The sequence below is a fragment of the Papaver somniferum genome, chromosome 4, assembly GCF_003573695.1.
Source record: "Papaver somniferum cultivar HN1 chromosome 4, ASM357369v1, whole genome shotgun sequence".
Classification (NCBI taxonomy): Eukaryota; Viridiplantae; Streptophyta; class Magnoliopsida; order Ranunculales; family Papaveraceae; genus Papaver; species Papaver somniferum.
This window is the reverse complement of record NC_039361.1, coordinates 80,628,234-80,636,282: the sequence shown is the minus strand read 5'-3', so window position 1 is coordinate 80,636,282 and position 8,049 is coordinate 80,628,234. Positions and strand designations below refer to the sequence as shown.

General features: G+C 35.8%; 1 pseudogene; it reads left to right on the top strand.

Annotated features, from left to right (window-relative positions):
- The first annotated feature begins 3,848 nt into the window (after positions 1–3,848).
- LOC113274026 lies at positions 3,849–5,878 on the top strand (annotated as a pseudogene).
- The last annotated feature ends 2,171 nt before the right edge of the window (positions 5,879–8,049 follow it).

The following is an 8,049-nucleotide window of genomic DNA, read 5'->3' as shown; positions in this document are numbered from 1 at the left end:
CTACCTGATGCAACAATCATATTTCTGAAGAGGCCAAGGATTATAAGGCACAACAAACTTGTTATTCATGGAAAAATTTATACTCAATTTATTTAGGTATTTTATCATTCTGCTTCTTGTAGATAGCACAAGCATCTTTGCTTTGTACACTATACTGGAAACTATCTAAGAAATTCTATCATACACACTTTTTCCCTGGTGCACTTGTTGACCATGATCATCAATTTCTTAATAAAACAAAGATTTAATATATTCATTATTATCTATTAATTTTAGACAAATAAAAATTAAATTTCATTTATACGAAGGTTCCATCAATGCTACGGGAGATTATCAAGTTTCGTGAGATTATTAAAAACTATTTTGTCTGGTTTTAATTTTTGGAAACTTTCTCGTAACAAAAGAGAGGATAATCATTTGGAAGATATCATCTCTATAAAAGTTAGGATGGATGAAATTATTGTAAAAGAGTACAAGGATTACTCCCTTTGGATTGAGTCTGTGTTGTCAAAGCTCTATGTCCCTGAGCCTCATTAATTTTGAGTCATCCTAATAGGAGGGAAACAATGGATTTGAGGAGGGGGAAAAAACCTTCCAAACTCTAGTCAATATCATGTTAAAGTCAAACAAAGTGATAAAAAAATAATTATTTTGTAAATGCCAATCGTACCCTCTCGTAACTATATTATGGGTTTTCCTCTGTAAGGTCTCTGGTTCTGGTATATGCTTTAACACTTCATAAAAAGAATCGATACAAAAACTCACGATTATGTTAATGAAACTGTTTGCATAAAGTAATTTCATAATTGTTATTGAACATCAACAGTACCTATTGAATCTAATCGAAAAAATAAAAAGGCAGTACCCACTGAAGCTTTATGAACTCAAACTGAAAACCTAAAAGTCGTTAATAAAACCAATATCCATTGATCTGGTCACGAAGCCAAAATTTATTTCAATATCCTAAGCATTATAGTGAAGATTAAGCTTAACACTTATTTCATTATCTAAGACACATAGTTTCGTTCGCACCAAAGAAGATGGATTATAGGTTGAAGAAGAGGACGACATGATTTGTTAAAGATGGCGGTGTAAGTACTCTGATGAGGTTCCGTCGGTTTCAGATAATTGATTGGTACTTCCATTTATATGCCTATTCTTCGGACCTCCATTACCACAACCATGGTTTTCTTAGAGATGCGGTATAACTTCAGAGTTTTAGGTAAAAAAATGATTTTTTATCTTTCCGGAGTGTTTGGTCAATAAATTCAGGGACATGTTGGAATTTTCAGTTATCTTTTAAGAAGTCAATCCTTCCCTGAAAATTTCAGTTACCTCCTCGTAATCTTTCCTTCCTCAAATCCATTCTTTCCCTCATAATAACATGACTCTTAATTTTCAATTATTATTTCTATTTATTTATCCTCTCTACGGCCTGAACCTCATTATTGGAATAAAAAGGACAATCCTCATCGGATCTAGTTACCGAGTCGGCACCCAAGCCTTTAAAAATTAAGCTATTTTTCTTTGTATACCTCAGGCTCCGTGAAGCTATAGTTTGGAAGATTTATCTCTTATCATTTTGAATCCAATATATTGTATACGACTAATCTCAATTTCTTAGGTTGTAGAAATGGTTTCCAGAAACGTGATAATGTCCAGCGTTCAAGCCAAGCCCAGGCTGAATTAGGTTCATCAGAACCAAATTGGAGCCGCAGATGCATCGCCTTTGATGAAGAACCAAGATACTTAGTAACAAAAGCATTTACTCGTGGCTTCTTTCTCCGCACAGGAGCACTTAATCCGATAGAATCAGAACGCTTCACATCCAACGATTTTCTGAGACTATGTTATAAATGGCTCATAGAACAATTACCAGGCCCAACAAATGATGTGCCATACTCCTGCATTTGGATCAAGAAAGTCCCCCCAAAGGTGCAATTTTTCATGTGCACTGGAACACAAAATTTCTATAGCAACAAATGACAACCTACTTAGAAGAGGCTGCCTGATACAAAATGCAATGTGCTCATTCTGCAATCAAGCACAAGAAACAGTGGACCACCTAATGCTTAACTGCACTTTCTCCCATATAATCTGGAGCTACTTCATCAACGGCTACAACATAAGATGGGTTCAAGCAGGCAATCTTCACCAACAATTACAAGCTTGAAAGTTCATAAGAGGTAGACATAAGGGGAGAAAATTATGGCCGCTTGTAATCTTTGCCATATGCTAGGCTCTATGGAATGAAAGAAATCGCAGGGTCATGGCTAGTAAAAGACCTCAAGGAGTCGAGGAAGTTATAGTGGAAATTAAAAATTTACTCTATATTTAGGGAGGCAAAGAAATCTTCAGAACTACATTTTTCTGTGAACTTATCACACTTTGGAAAGTAGTTATACATAGCAGATAACCTTTTGTACGTAACAAAAAAGGGGGCCTTTTGAGCCTTACTACATTTTTCTTTTAATACATTCTCAACCTTTTAAGTCAAAAAAAAAAAAAAAAAAAAGACTAATCTCAAATTCAAATCAATAGTTGATGTTTGAACTTTTTAATAGCCACCGAGGTACGAATGCACCTTCCTAGAACCTTAACCATAGGACCATACTTGTGTTTGAAGTCTAAACGAAGCATAACCAAGTAATTGACTCTTAATTTTCTTTGATTATTCTTTAATTCAGTAATATGTTAAAACAAATCTATTTATACATTATTTTTCTGGTTGAGACTTTTACATGGATTGTCGTGAGCCTGTCCAAATCTCGAAGAAAAACCATTCCAATTCCAATTCAAATTCAAAGTTTTAGAGTTGATTGGCTGAATAGTTTACTCATTGATCTTTTCTTCTCATTTCATTTGCAAAATGTTTAAATATACAGAATGCATACATTGCAACGATGTTTACTGCTTCGTCAAGAGACATAAACCAGATTTTTTTTTACCAACCACTGCAACAAGAAGGTTCAAAATACAAAATCATCCAAGAAGCCGAGACCACTTGGTAGTTTTTTAGGGAAGAAAGAGAATATGACAAGTTGGTTGGGTGTTGAAATTTTAAAATCACACACATACCGAGAAAAAAAAAAGTGGTTAAACACAGGTTGCACAAACCAACAACGTTGAGTGCTCGGGGATATGACGTGTCTTGGCGTTCTCTGCCCTAGATGAACTTGGTGATGATATGGCGGCTTTTATGAAGAGATTGAGATGTTGCATAGCCGGTCATGATTTCAATGTTAAAGATAGTAATTTTGTTTTTTATAGACTAGGAATTATCATTCAGAAAGGTGTTGGTATCCTGCTTGTAGCTAGGGTACCGACCAAAAATCTAATGTCCGTTGAATAACTATTGAAACCGATTCAAATAACCATCGAAACCCATGTGGAATGGACATTATCCGTTTCATATATTTCAATGCGAGTCGAGTTGTTGTTGTTTTCCAAACCATCTACTCCCTCCGTACCTATTATATAGACGTAACTTGCATTTTCCCTTGTACCACCATATAAGCGGAGTCCAAATTTCAAAACGTTTGTTTACTTATATTATCCCTACTTATCTGTTTGGGAATCATCACAATTGAGTATATGTTTTTAACATTGGGAATATAAATAAAGGTAAACTGGAAAAAACATAAAAATTTATAAAGTCAAAAAAATTTCTTAATCTAAGAGAATTGGTCCCTCCGCCTATATACGTGATACGGAGGGAGTAAATATCCAATGATCAACTCCCAACCTGAACTAGTTTAACTAGTGAGGTCGCCAGGTAATAAGATCTACACGCGTTTGGTATACAAGTGACAACATGACGTTTATTTACAAAATGTATAACAGACATTTCAAAAACGTTGGGGCAAAATTTTTAGGAAACCAAATGGGTTTGCTGGCTTGCATTTCTTCTGATGGATTGGCTCAACTCATGATTTACACTTTTCAAGCTTGCATAATTCTCTTCTACAGTTACGTGAAGGTCCTGAACAAGAGTATGTAGGAGTAGGATAGCATTGGCCTCAGGCCTAAACAATTGAATAGTTAGAACGAAAGAATCCTTATTTTGAGGTATACAAAACAGATCGAAGAATTTTGGTTTATCCAGATTATATTTAAAGATTTAGCTAATATTTATCTTTGTTGTCTATCTAAAATTCGTATTTATCTTTATCCAAAATCTTCTTCTCTGAATATTTCTCTCTATATATATCCACCCATCACATAATCAACAGCCATAATATTCTTATTTGTTTCGATCAAAACCATGGTTAAGTTTTCTCTTGTATTTTGTTTTCTTTTCATCTCTGCATCATTCATAGATTTCACAGTAGCAACAAAGAAATCTGTGGGATATTACGAGATTAAAAAAGGTGATATCTCTGTTACAGTCACCAACTATGGTGCAACCATTCTATCTGTCAAGGTCCCTGATAATAAAGGTACCAACAACAGTCTACATTTCTTGATTAGATTTGTCATTTATAACCCTTTCAGAATTTGATTTTGGTGCGAACTACTTTTTGTTGTTTTGCAGGAAACATAGCTGACATTGCTCTTGGCTTTCGATCCATTGGACAGTACACAGTAAGATTTGAATTCTGACTTTGGGTTGTTTCTGACAGCCGGAAAATCTATTATCTAGACCTTTAAGAACCACCACCACCCCGACTAACTGTCTGCCATTTTATTTTTATTTTTGTTGAATTATCACAGAATGATACAACTTACTTTGGTGCCTTAGTGGGTAGAGTTGCAAACAGGATTAGTGGAGCTCGTTTCGATATCAATGGAAAAACTTACAAAGTTTTCCCTAATGAAGGCAACAACACACTCCATGGTACATGAGCACAATTACAATTTTATTTTACATATATGAACATGAAAAATGTATTTTTTTTTCAGTTTAATATATTTTCTTAACAATTTCAGGTGGGCACAGAGGATTTGGTGATGTCTTTTGGACTGTCAAAAATCACCAAAAAGATGGTCATAACCCCCACATCACATTGACCTATGATAGCTTTGATGGTGAACAAGGTAGTTTACATGTACCCAAACAAATAATGTTACGAGAGTCTTAACATTTGGAATATGCTTGTAATGTTTGTAGGATTTTCCGGTGATCTATCTGTTTCTGTAACATACAAGTTGATGAAATATAACAAATTGGCTGTAATCATGGAAGCCAAACCACTCAACAAAGCCACGCCGGTTAACTTGGCTCAACACACTTACTGGAATCTCGGGGACATAACAGCGGCAACATCTTGCAAAGCAAAATCCAAATATTTGGATCTCAAATTACGCCAGTAGACGAAAAGTTACTCCCGACCAGTGAAACCACATCCGTGAAAAACACACCATACGATTTTTTTTTGAAACCTCAAGTAATTGGAAGCAGGATTGATCAGCTTTCATCTGGATACGACATAAATTACGTTCTCAATGGTCCAATTAATTCGATTATACGAAAAGCAGCCAAGGTACATGATCTTAAATCTGGCAGGGTTTTGGAGTTATGGACTAATAAGCCAGGACTGCAGTGTTAAAGGCAAAGATGGTGTTGTTTATAAAGCTCATGCTGGTCTTTGTCTAGAAACTCAAGGTTTTCCTGACGCAGTTAATCACCCTAATTTTCCTTCACAGATTGTGAATCCTGGAGAAACTTATAGACATTTTATGTTGTACAAGTTTTCTGCCTCGTAGGATTAGGCACAATTGGAAGGGTAGATATTTTAGTTCTCAGCAAAACTTCTAGCTTATGTCTTGTTAAACAGGGACGTAGCCAGGATTTATTGTTTCCCCAAATTTTTTCAGGTGTTTAATTTTGTTGTTTTTCTTTCAAATGGTGTCACCATGATACCTGATAAGCTGTAGTACGTTTAAAGTAATGGTTGAACTTAATAATTTTTGATTTTTTTCATTTTTTTCCTATGTAGTTTTGATAAGTGGTGTGGGAAAATCTACCAATGTAGAGTAACAATCACTTTTGTTGTACCCATAAATGGATCCTCTAACAAATTCTTCAAACCTTCTACGGGGTTAAGACAAGATGATCCTCTTTTCCCTTGTTATTTCGTTTTCTGTATGGAAGCCCCTCAAGAACTCTTACCCAAGCTGAAGATGTGGGCCTGATATCTTGTACCAAAATCTACAAGAATGCTCCCTCCATCAACCATCTCCTCATTGACGATGACTGTATGGTTTCCTGCAAAGCCAACGAAACGGAAAGTCAAAACTTAATGGATATTCTCCAGATCTTCAGTGAGACTTCTGTTCAGTTAATCAACTTCAACAAATCTGGAGTCATTTTTAGCAAAAATATTGATCATAGCCTTAGCATCACTATTAGCGACAACATGGGAGTTCAAGTCCTTCAGCTGAATGATAAGTATCTTGGATCTCACCACTTATAGAAGAAAAATTACCTCCTTCAAACCTGGAGTTGATAAACTTAAGCTCGGATTAGTTAGTTGGAAGAACATCCCCCTCAACCCGCTGGTAGGTATGTCCTCATTAACTCTGTTACCTCCACTACTAGATATACCATATGAATTGCTTCGAACTCGGAAAGCAAACTTGTCAAGACCTGAACAAGCTTCAAAGAGATTTCTTATGGGGTAAAAGCTTAGACAACCCAAAAGGATACTACCCAAAATCTTGGCATGTTGTGTGTAAACCAAAGGATCAAGGAGGTTTGGTTTCATGAACATAGAACATTTCAATTGTGCTATGATCACCAAAATTGGCTGGATATTAGAAAAAGACAAAGATTCCCTCTGGTACCTCATGGATGCAAAATACTTAACTGGTAGAAATGTTCTCAGTACGGATACCAAGCCCAAAGAGGAATACTCATGGATATGGAACACAATCCTGGAAGGCATCAACAACAATCAAGAAAATAGCTCATAGAGAATTGGCAACGACAAGGACATCAAAATTTGGGAGGATATCTGGATGCTTACCATCACAACTCAACTCCCTAAACCTTCTAACTTCCCTTCTGATATTCTCATGGTTAAACACCTCCTACACAATGGTGACCGTAATACAACTCTGATTAACGATTCGTCCACTCTTATTACTAGCAAGGCTATCCTGGACACTGCCGCTCATCCATTTGAAGAGGATCAAATAATGTGGAACCTTACTGAATCTGGAGATCTCACAATGAAATTCCTCCAGAGATCCAAGATGGATACTTTGTACATAAATGATATTCAGACCATCAACTGGCGAACTCTATGGAGTACGGATATTGCTCCAGGGATCCTTTTTTTTTCTTCGGAAATGTGCTCATGGAATTCTGCCCGTAAATGCTAAAACTGATAGCATTCTCAATTTTATTGACCCGATTTGGAAGCTTTGCAAAAGTGGGGAGGAACTTGTTAGAGCATAGCTTGGTTGAACCCACCAAGCGTCGGTATGTCAAGTTTGGTTTTCATATTTTAGTGAACCAAAACTTATTTAAAGAGTCGCTTGATTATGTACCAGAGTCAACTTCGTATAGGTTAGCTTGAAAGTATTAGGATATGAGACATTAAAAGTATTTCGAACACTTGAAGAAGTGAATAAGTTAGGAGCTACAACGACAACATCATCCTTCCACTTGGGGTTAGTGATATTTGACTTGAACTGTTTCATTCCCTAACATATCTTTTAAGTCGTGCATATTGAAAACATAACTGCGAAGCATGAACGGTTACACTCTAGTTAGACGTAGTATTAAGAAATACAACACGAAGTATAACGCTTATCTTTTGAACTTCGTACATAAGACATCGACATAATCATTTGAATGCTGTTATGATTATGTATGGGTATGAGGTGAATATTTCATCCTAGGAAACAATGTTTTACATTAGTTTAAAGGAAGTAAATTAATGAACTTGTTTCGTGAATCGAAAGGGAAATCGCTAGGATGATTTGTATTGTTATTCATTGCATATCTTTTGAACTACCAATATGTGTGATTAGTATAACCGCTCAAGACTAGTTTATGTTCTTGGTAAAACTATTCACAAGGCCTGACTTTTGTATTGGTAT